Source organism: Macaca thibetana, chromosome 14 (genome assembly GCF_024542745.1).
Source record: "Macaca thibetana thibetana isolate TM-01 chromosome 14, ASM2454274v1, whole genome shotgun sequence".
Lineage (NCBI taxonomy): Eukaryota > Metazoa > Chordata > Mammalia > Primates > Cercopithecidae > Macaca > Macaca thibetana.
The window spans coordinates 67,157,268-67,166,407 of NC_065591.1; the positions used below are offsets into that span (position 1 = coordinate 67,157,268).

The 9,140-nt window shown below is 56.2% G+C and overlaps 1 protein-coding gene across 4 annotated transcripts in view; it reads right to left on the reverse strand.

Annotated features, from left to right (window-relative positions):
• GDPD5 (glycerophosphodiester phosphodiesterase domain containing 5) overlaps positions 1-8,181 on the reverse strand; it is a 92,057-nt gene extending 83,876 nt beyond the window's left edge. For 2 of the 4 annotated variants that reach the window (XM_050756184.1, XM_050756178.1), the window contains exon 1: positions 7,425-8,159. The gene's annotated coding sequence lies outside the window, so the exon portion shown is untranslated. Of the gene's footprint in view, positions 1-7,424 lie in introns of all 4 variants that reach the window. The other 2 variants (XM_050756183.1, XM_050756179.1) reach the window with 2 other exon arrangements.
• Between the last annotated feature and the right edge of the window lie 959 nt (positions 8,182-9,140).

Consider the following 9,140-nt stretch of genomic DNA (forward strand, 5'->3'; position numbering starts at 1 on the left):
CCAGTACCAATCTCAGAGACCTGGCCTCAGGTGGCTGGGGCAGGGAGTTCAGGGTCTCAGTCCAGCCCGGTGTCAGGTTACGTTTGCCATGTGTGGCCTCGTCTGGCCTCTGTGGCACTTTCAGAGAGATTGTTATTGTCATTTTTCAGATGAGGAAACCAAGGCTCTGAGAAGACATGCAGGGAGCAGCTGGAACCCAGGTTAACTGGATTACCAAGTCTTTCCACTCCCCTCATCTCTCCAGGCAGGGAGGTCCTGCGGGGAGGAAGTAGCCTCAGAAGGATGAGCTCCTTGTCCTGGGGATGTCCAAGTATTGTCTTGGGACACTGTGGGAGGCAGGCTGCAGAGGGCAGCCAGGTGGCTCTCAAACTGAAATCACCAGGGGAGCTTCAACAACTACTGACGCCTGGGTCTTGCCCCAGAGATTGTAGGGCCTGCAGGACTTTCAAAAGTTTCCCAGATGATTCTAATGTGAAACAAAGTTTGAAAGGCATGGGCTTGGATGCCCACTGCTGCCCTTCCCACCTCTGAAACTCCCCTACCCCACACCTCTCTAAGGAAAGAAGGGATTTATTACCCTGACCCCATTTTACAAAACGTGCAGAAGCCACGCAAAATATAAGGGTGTCCTCAAGGCCCCCCAGCCAGCAACAAATCGAGGCAGCATGAGGGGTCCCCTGATATCTGACTGCCCCTGGGGTGAGCTTCTTTAAGACACTTGGGGGGTCCTGGCTCCCTTGTCAGTGGGAGAGAAGTTTCTCTTTGAGGCTTCTGGGTGAGAGAGTGAGACACATTCTTCGTGGCATTTTTTTAAAGAGTCCACTCGTTCAAAAGCTAAACAGCTGCAGGATTAATGCTGGAAGACCCCCTCTGCTTGCTGGCGTGCCTTGGGAGCAGGAAGATAAAAGAACTCAAAGCAGGCCTGTTTATCCTTTTCTGTAGGAGATTTGGTCACCAGCCTGGGAAGAGCTGGGCCTGTCAGACCAGCAGCCCACACTTCCTCCCCACCTGCCTGTTCGCCTTCCTCATGCCCTGAAAGCAGAATGTCACAGATGGAGAGACAGTGTGGGGTGGTGGGAAGTGAGAGGCCTGTGGAGTCCACTGGTCCTGGGGTCTGCCCAAGCACTCCCCCTTGCCAGCTACCTTTGGAGAGGAGCTACTTCTCTCTCAGCTCGTTCAGTGCTGACCTCACAGAGGTCCAAAGTCAGCAACACGGGCACCACCTCCAGGAAGCCTTCCCTGACTCCCCTCCCCACCCAGCGCTGGGCAACCCCAGGCCCCTGGACTTCCCTGTCACATTCTGTGTTGTCACTGCTTCTGTGTCCTCCCATCCCTAGCAGGCTGTTCATTCATTCATTCCACAGAGCAGCTGCCCTTTGCCTGGGATTCACTCCAAACGCCTTTCCTGAGCACCTGTTCGAGTTCTCTAAGATCCTCTGTGAGGTGCTGGAGATACAGATCATAACAGCTAACCTGCACTGAGTGCTCATAATGCGCTGGGTATTTTTCTGAGTGCTTTACATGTATAATTCATTTCACCCTCACAACTATGATGAAGATGCTATAATTATCCCCACTTTACATATGGGGAAACTAAAACCCAAAGAGGTTAAATCACTTGCCCAAGTCATTTAGCCCTACCCTGTGCCACCAGCCACAGATACAGATGGGACCGGCCCCTGCCTCAGGAGCCCGCTTCTCACAATTTGGAAGTTTTGCATCTGTGTATTTCTTTGTCTAATGTTGTTTCCCCCACAGATCAGAATCTCCAACCGTGTTACATTTTGGTTGGATGCATGCGTGAGCAGCACCAAATAAATGCTGCTTCCCTTTAAGGAAGAACTCACACTCTCCGCCCAGTATGTGCTAGCTGGACACCAGACGGCTTCTCCCACCTGGGTCATTTCTTCTGCGTAGGCCTGACAACAAAACCCAAGTCCCCAGATATCCCAGTCCTTCTCCCTGCCCTGAACCTAGCTCAGGACCCTTCCAGGCCAACAGCACCTGCTTACACACCAGTGTTTACATGGAAGGTGGTAGGAACTGTGTCTCTGCAAACCCCAGCTAAATCCCCCTAAGAGAAGGCCTCCCTGCTACCTGGCATGCCCTCCCTCCTGCCATCTCACACTGGACTCTTCCATCAATTTCTTACTGAGTTGCCAAAGCCATTGAGGGGATGGGCAAGAGGACTCATGCTGATGGAGTACCCACCTGTGTGCCAGGCCTGGACAGGCACCCCACTTCCTTCATCTCATTTAATAACAGTTATTATCAGCCCCAATTTACAGGGAAAAAACAGAGGTGCAAAAGTTGAGCAAGCTGTCCACAGGGCAGCTTGCACTGCCTCCCCTGGTCCGGAGGGTGTGGTTCTGTGCCAGGCACACTTCTAGGCACTCAGAGGGAGGGGAGGATGGGGGGGCACATAGAATCTAGTTTTGACAAGCCAGCAAGGGAAGCAGACCAAGCAGAACCCCAATCCACAGACCACAGTCAGTGTGCAGATGGCCATGAATCAGCAGCAGAGGAGGCTTGGATCCCACCTGCATGGGAGGAGTCCTGGAAGCTTATAGGAGGCAGCATCTTTGCGCCTGGTTGAACTCCTTACTGCTCTTTCCCATGGTCCCAGCAGGAGAAAGGGTAAGCCTTGGCCTACAAAGCTCTGGTGCCCAGTGTGGGTTTGCCACCACCCCAAAGGGGGCAAAGGGAGGAGAAGTTGGCTGCCCTGCCAGTGACCCCACTGTGGCCCGGCCAGCCTGCCTCCAGTCCTGCCAACCTGGCCTGGCCTGGCCCAGCCAGCTCCCAATCACAGGGTCTCCTCTGCCAGCTAATGACCATGCTGCCTGCAGCTTAGGCCACCACCCTCCTTTGGGCGAGGCAGCTACCCACAGAGCCTGCTGGCCCAGACAGTGGCCAGGCCAAAAATCACAGCTGCCTGTCACACCACATCCTCTGGCTCTGGTGCTATAGTCTCCTCCTCCTCCTTCCAGGGTCACGAAAGACACTGTAGAAAGCTGGAGCTACGGCCGGGCGCGGTGGCTCAAGCCTGTAATCCCAGCACTTTGGGAGGCCGAGACGGGCGGATCACGAGGTCAGGAGATCGAGACCATCCTGGCTAACACGGTGAAACCCCGTCTCTACTAAAAAAATACAAAAAACTAGCCGGGCGAGGTGGCGTGCGCCTGTAGTCCCAGCTACTCAGGAGGCTGAGGCAGGAGAATGGCGTGAACCCGGGAGGCGGAGCTTGCAGTGAGCTGAGATGCGGCCACTGCACTCCAGCCTGGGCGACAGAGCGAGACTCCGTCTCAAAAAAAAAAAAAAAAAAAAAAAAAGAAAGAAAGCTGGAGCTACAGGGGAGCTCAGACCCCACCCTGCTCCCCATAGACATGGACACACAGGACCCCAGGGAGGGGCCGACTCACGCCAGCCAGCCAGCCAGCCTGCGCACAGCCTAGGGCCCAGGTCCTTCCTGGGTGCCATGCTCAGTCCAACACTGCCCTTCCATAGCCTTGAGAAAAAGCCTTGTCCAGGCTTTTTACATACAAAGTATGCTTTCGAGGTACTTGGGTGGAGGTGAGGAGACAGTACTTCTTCTAAGCACAGATTTACAATTCAAACAGATGCAGCTTGGCTCCCTGCTCCCCACCTTCAAGCTGTGTGACCTTGGGAAAGGTAAGGTACCTCTCTGAGCCCGTTTCTAGGGGATAACAGTAGCTACCTGGGGGAGTTTGGGTGAACAAGAGTGTCTATAAAGCATTTAGCACATTGTCTGGCTCATAGTAAGTACTCAAGAGTATCAGCTGTTGTTGATATCATCACTGTAGTATTGTGTGGATATATTTTACAAACTGCAAAATGTTATGGATGGTAGGTATTATTTTTTACTATTACTGTTGAACGTTAAAGATTCAGAGGGGGCATGACCAGAGGGTTGGGTAATCCAGGAATGTTTCTGAGGGAATTTATGACCTGAGTCAGGTCTTGACAGGTGGGGAGATAAGTGGAGAAGAGGCAGAGATGGCAGTTGTGATGGGAGGAACAAGCAAAGGGGCTGCGATGGGGCCACATGTGGTGTGTTTAGGAGACAGTGTAGAGCAATGAGCCAGAGGGCCAGGCAGAGGCTACGGCGACCAAGGACCTGAATGCCATAACTAGGGCCTGGTCTTCATCTTACAGGCTGTAAGGAGCCACAGAGGCTTCTAAATGGGGGCTCCATTAAGCTTTCTGAAATGTGAGTTCTGTCCAACATTCAAGGCCCTCTCCCATATGGGCATTCATCCTTCACTAACCCCACCAAGCCAGGCTCCTCGCCCCAAGTTCTCCCCATCTCTCGGCTTACCACACTATGCCACCTGCCCCGCCACTAGCCCACCCATGGTTCACACTCATGATGAGGCACCCCCTTGTTGAGTGCCTATAGTGCCGTGTGTTTCACACATGGGACCTCAAGATCATCTGTAACAGCCTTGAGAAGTGGACATCACGACCCTCATTTCACAGAAGAGGAAATGGAGGCCTGGTGGGATCATGTGTCTTGCCCATGCTCTCAGTGAGATGGTGGCACAGCCAGGATTCATTCTTGGAGGGATGTCAGGATCCCTCATCTCTGCAGCAAGTTGCCTCTAGCTTCTGCCCAGACAGCCACCTCCCTGACAAAGCCTTTCTGGTTACCCCAGTCCTCAAGGGCCTCCCCTCCACCCTTTTTCTGCCCTGTACCCTCCCCCTTACTCCTCCCCTTCACCACCTCTCTGGAATCAGAGGCCCACTTGATCCTAGCTCAGCTAGCTTGGTTCCCAGTGTTGCCTATGGGACCATCTAGCCCCCAACAGGAGAGACAGGACATCATCAACCCCAGCTCTCTTCTGTTGGGGGCCAGATGATACTTTCTCCCTGTCCTATCCTGCCTGCCCCTCCATATCCAAGACTGCTAACAGCACAGACAGGAGCCCCCACCTCCTCTGGTAGGGTTCAGAAGCTTACTGAGCATAGAGCTATTTCCCTGAGTCTGCCCCCAGCTGAGGGGAGTAATACATTATTCACCGCACCTAGGTGCCTAGGGAGGTCAGACAATGGACCTGAGGGAATGGACACCAGCTCCAGGCACCACAGCCCTGCCAGCAGGAAGCCAAGGGAGGAGGTAAGAATCCAGAGCCCCTTGCCAGTGTCCCCAAGCAGACTGATTCTAGAGGCTATGAGACTAGCAGCCTGAGCTGAGCAAATTCAGGTCTCTGAGCCTGCAACAATATCCTGCGTTCTAATCTAAAACAAGTCTGATAATTTCCCTAGACTTCCTGGTCAAACTTCAAGCTTTCTTTTCTTCATAGGGATAGAAACAGATATTTGGCCAGGCACTACATCTTTGTAGCTCATTTAATCCTCACAACAACCTGCTAAAGGAGGTATTCTAATTTTATAGGCTCAGAGGGATGAAGTGATTTGCTCAGTGCCACTCAGCTAGTGGGAGGCAGAGTAGACTCACGCCCACCTGGTCTGTCTGATTCACCACTATCTGGGGCTCACCAGTTACTGTGGCTCGAGGCTGCCGCTTAGCCCGTCTGGGTAACTTCCAGGGCACCTGGTATGCAGTTGGCACTTAAACAGTTCTACAAGCAAACTCAAAGGCCCTGGGGAAGTGGTTTTACCTATCTGAGCTTCAGTTTCCCACACAAGACTGGGCCGTTAATAACTACCCCAGTCTTGGCAAGTACGACATACCCCTTAGCACTTAACTGTTGGATGTGATGGCCCCACTAACTGAGCAGGTAACACACAGCCTGCCATAATCAATTTTAAGGTGGCACTTGGAACCATGGATGCATCAAGAGGTCTCAGGTGACTCCGCAACCCTCTTCTGCTTCACTTCAGGTTCCAGGCTCTCTCCACATCATGAAAGGAGATCACAGGTGTGAAATTATTTCCTCTAAGAGCTTTGTTTAGATGTAGAGATTATTGTGAGGGAGGATTTGAATCCCTGGATGGAGGTAGGGGGTAGAGGGAATCCCAAGTCCCTCAGTCACCTTTTCTTTTGGGTTCCTCTAACCCTTCCACCCCCAGGGATTGAGCTTCAGACTTCCACTGACCTCTCACCACCCTCCTCCACCTTCCAGGGGCTTTCCAAGGAGGTTTCCCCTTGACTCCAGGGAGTTGAGCACATCTAGGGTTAACCAGTCCTAGCCAAGGCCACAGGGCCCAGACCAGGGCCAGATCCCCTCCCCTTCCCCACACAGAACAAGAGCCCACAGAGTCACGGCAAGGGCTCTTTCACAACGCCCCTCTCCCTACCTGCCTCGGGGGCAGCAGAAGCATCCCCTGCCTGGGAATCAAGACACCTGGGACTGTGCCCCAGCCCTGGGAGCCCCCAGCCTTGAGACCTTGAGCAGGTCCCTTCCTTCCTGGGCAGAGGTGTCCTGCAGGTTCCCCTGCCCAGAAGAGAATTAGGTTGGACCTTCCATTTGGGCCAAAGGCTATGGGGTTGCGGGCACTCCTCGGGGCCCCTGCACCAACCACACTGATTCTCACCACAGCCTCATACATGGTCGCCCAGATCTCACATCAGGGATAGGGAAAGCCCCAGCCACCTATCCGGAAGATCCTAACTGGGGAGGAGTGTGGATACTTTGAAGGATGCTCACGAAGGTTTTCTCAAGTCTACTTCTGGATCAAGGATTCACTGTCTTTAGGACCGGATAACTGACACTCCCTTCGGGTGGGCCTCAGTGGCCCCATTAGTAATGTGAGGGAGGTGAGCCACGTGAGCCACGTCTCCAGCCACCCCAGAGGGGTCACATCTCCAGCTCTGATGGACCCTTACTTGGGGATCTCTGCAGTGAATTCACCAACAGATAAGCACATCTCAGGATCTCCAGAGTGTCTTAGAGACCCTGGAGTCTGACACACAACGGCCAGGAGCTGCTGCTCTCACATCCTGGGCCCACAGGGAGAGAAGCTTTGGAACTAGGAAGCTTCTCACCTCTGCCCTCAACTCTGAGTCACCTTTCCTGGGGGGTGACATGGCCAGGGAGCGGGAGGCAAGAAAAAAAAGCCACTTCCTCAGCTTTAGGATCAGCGCTCAGGTGCTCTGCTTCTTCCCCTTCTATCCTCTCCCGCTTCCCCAGTCTCCTCCCCGCAGTGAAAGGAGATCACTCAGCCCCGTTAAGCCTCAGTTTCTCCATCTGCAAGCGCCGATAATAATACACAACACCTATTTCAGGAGTAGCAGTGAGCCTTAGGCGGGGCGTGGCGGGGCGCGGACCCGCACACAATGGGCGCTCAATAAGAGCCCGTTTTCTTTCTTTCCCCTCCCCTTCCCGCGCCCCCTCCCAGCCAGTTCCAGCCTCTGCTTGTTCCCCCCGAGACTCCCTCCGCTGGCCCCCGCGCTGCTGCGATGGGGTCGGGGACCGCTTCTGCCCCGCATCCGGGGCTCTCACCTGCAGCCTTGGCTCTCGCGGGCCGACGGGACAGAAGGGGACCCCTGTGTTATCTTCGGGGCAGGCACTGAGCCCCTCGCCTGAGGCGGGAGGAAGGTGGCAGCCTGGGTTCGTGGCACCAGCCTGGCCGTTCGGTCCGACTGTCCTGCCTGCCTAGGACCCCTCACGGAGCGCACGACCCGGCCGGAGCTTCCTGGGCACTCGCGCTGTTCCAAGTCCGAAGCACTCGGGTGGAAGCAACTGAAGGTTGGGGTCTCGTGGAGCCAGAGGCTGGGGGCGTCCGGGGTCCCGTGCACCGGAGTCGAGAGCCTGGGGCCACAATGCGCTAGCTCCGGAGTAGGGGCTCCGACCCTCACTGATGGAAAGGCGCGGAGCTACCCTGCAACCACGGACCCGTACTGCTGGGTTAGGAGCGTGCCGCCCCGGCGCAGCGGGTCAGGGCCGGGACTCCGCGCGTCCCGGCCGCACGCCCCGGACCGCGGGGCTGGGACGGGCAGGGCAGGGCAGGGCAGTGCAGGCGCCGGCGGGGAGGTGCGGCGGCCGGAGCCCCGCGGGGAAGTCTTTCCAGGTCCCGACTCAGCTCGCTCTGTAAAACGGGGCGGACCTCGGCGCGGCAGCCGACTCCCGAGCTCCCGGCTGCGGCTCCACTTCCTCCTCTTCCCCCGCTCGCTCACCGCTCGCTCAGCGCCGCGCCGCTGCCACCTCCGCTGTCATCCCCGCCGCCCACCCCCACCGGAGCCGCAGCCCGATCTCAGCCGAGGCAGCGCCGCCCAGCGCCGGAGCGCCAGCCAGCGCGGCCCCGCCCGGACGGGGCGGAGTCAGCAGGGACCCCGCCCCCGGCCGGCAGCGGGCAGGGGCGGGGCGCGCGTCGGCTCCCCTTCCCGGGCCCCGCGCATGGGGCCGCAGGAGCCAATCCGAGGGTGGGAGCGGAGCGGCGCCCTGCGGAACGCGGACTCTACCTCGGAGAGGGCGGGGCGGACAATGAAGAGGTGCGGCTACAAAAGGACAATGGCGGGGCTGGGAGTTCAGAAAGGGCCGAGTCGGGGAGGGGGTTGGTCTCGGGACCCGGATGGAGGGAGAGGCGAGAGGGCTGGCTTGTTTGGGACAGGGGCTTGGGGACTGCTGTGCGGGGATTGCGGGGGTCACGGGGAAGCAGCAGGGGCCAGGGTAGGAAAAGAAGCCGGGACGAGGCAAGGTGGAGGCGTGGGGGGATATCCGGGGTCAGGGATCCCAGGGACGCTGGAGCGAACCCTCCTGGGTGGTGGGATGCCGCCGACAGCTTGCTCCTGCCCAGCTTCTAGTGCTCGGCACTCAGAGGTGAGAGTTGGTCTGGGAAGTGTTCAGATTTCACGAAATGGTGAAAAACAAGTTTTTGGAAATAAGGAACGAATTTGTCTTCCACAAGCCTCCCTTCCCTGCTCCCATCCCCGAGGAGGAGAGCGTCGTGGTCAATTTTTAAAAATACGAACTCAAGAGGAGAGTTGTGTGAGGACACACACTTCGAATCGTGATGCATCTGCAGTCTGCTCCCGCCCCATCCCACCCTGCACATTGGGTGCAAGAGCCATCTTTCATTTTATGTTATGTTATGTTATGTTATGTTATGTTATGTTATGTTATGTTATGTTGTGTTATGTTATTTTGAGACAGGGTCCCGCTCTGTGGCCCAGGGTGGAGTGCAGTGGCACTATCACGGCTCACTGCAGCCTCGAACTT